The sequence below is a fragment of the Otolemur garnettii genome, unplaced genomic scaffold, assembly GCF_000181295.1.
Source record: "Otolemur garnettii isolate 467f Iridium unplaced genomic scaffold, OtoGar3 scaffold00043, whole genome shotgun sequence".
NCBI lineage: Eukaryota > Metazoa > Chordata > Mammalia > Primates > Galagidae > Otolemur > Otolemur garnettii.
In genome coordinates, this window is record NW_003852438.1 from 1 (window position 1) to 1,687 (window position 1,687).

The following is a 1,687-nucleotide window of genomic DNA, read 5'->3' on the forward strand; positions in this document are numbered from 1 at the left end:
ATAACAGATTAAACTATGGAGAAGAAAGAATCTCAGAGATAGAGGATAAAGCTCTTGAGCTATCCCAGGCAGTTAAAGAGGCAGAAAAGAAGAAAAAGAAACCACACTGTTCACTCAGAGAATAATGGGATTTCATGAAGCATTCAAACATATAAATTATAGGTACTTCTAAAGAGGAAGAAGAACATCCCAAAAGAATGGAAGCCCTACTGGAGGATATCTTAAATGAAAACTTCTCAAGTATCACTAAAGATTCTGAAACACACCATTTAGAGGAATATCAAACTTCAAGTCATCTCAACATAAAGAGAGCATCTCAAAGACCCATTATAATGAACCTGTCCAAAGTCAAAACCAAAGAAAAAATTCTGTAATTGATTTACAGGGGCAGATCCACCAGGGTGACAGTGGACTTCTCAGCTAAAACTTTCCAAGCCAGAAGAGAATGGTCACATACATTTAACTTTCTTAAACAAAACAATTTGGACCCAGAATTCTGTATCCTGCTATACTAAGCTTCAAAATCAATAGAGAAATGAAATAATTTACCGATAAGCAAATACTGAGGAAATTTACCAGAACAAAGACCAGCTCTACAGGAAATACTTAAACCTATTCCTCACACTGACTATCACAATAAACTGCCAGCAAAGTAAACACCCACAAATTAAAGGACAAAACCTAGCTTCCACAATGACAACAAAGGATAAAACAAAGCAATGGACCTTCAAAAAATAAGATGAATAGAACTCCATCACACTTATCAATTCTCTCAATAAATGTAAATGGCTTGAATTCCCCCACTGAAGAGGCACAGGCTGGTGATAGTATAAAAAGGCACAAGCCAGGCTGGGTATGGTGGCTCACCCTTATAATCCTAGCATTCTGAGGAGGCTGAGGTGGGTGAATTACTTGAGCTCAGGGTTCCAGACCAGCCTGAACAAGAGGAGATCCCATCTCTAAAATTAGCCAGGTATTGTGGCAGGTGCCTATAGTCCCAGACTTGGGAGGCTGAAGCAACAGGATCACTTGAACCCAAGAGTTTAAGGTTGGGTTGCCATGGTACTCACCTGGACAAGAAAGTGAGATTAGACTGAAAAAAAAAAGAAAAAAAAAAAAAAGTCCTCAAGCCATCCACACATTGTCTCCAGCAAACACACACAATTTTTTTTTTAAGAGACAGAGTCTCACTCTATCACTCTCAGTAGAATGCTGTGGCATCAAACAGCTCACAGCAACCTCTAACTCCTGGACTTAGGCAATTCTCTTGCCTCAGCCTCCAGAGTAGCTCGAACTACAGGCACCTGCCACAATGCCTGGCTATTTTTTTGTTGTAGCTTGGCCAGGGCCAGGTTTGAACCTACCACCCTCAGTATATGGGGCTGGCGCCCTACCCACTGAGCCACAGGTGCTACCCAAAACACACGTAACCTTGAAAGACAAAACAAGACTAAGGGTGGGAAAATAATATTTCAGACAAATGGAAACTACAACAAAGGAGGGGTCATAATCATATTTTTAGATACAAGTGGATTTAAAGCAACTAAAGTTAAGAAATTGAAAACAAAAAAATCATTTGTAAAATTAACGAAACAAAAAGTTGATTCATCAAAAAGATAAAATAAAATGGATAAACCTTTGACCAGATTAACAAGCAACAGAAAAATAAAATCTTTAATAACCTCAA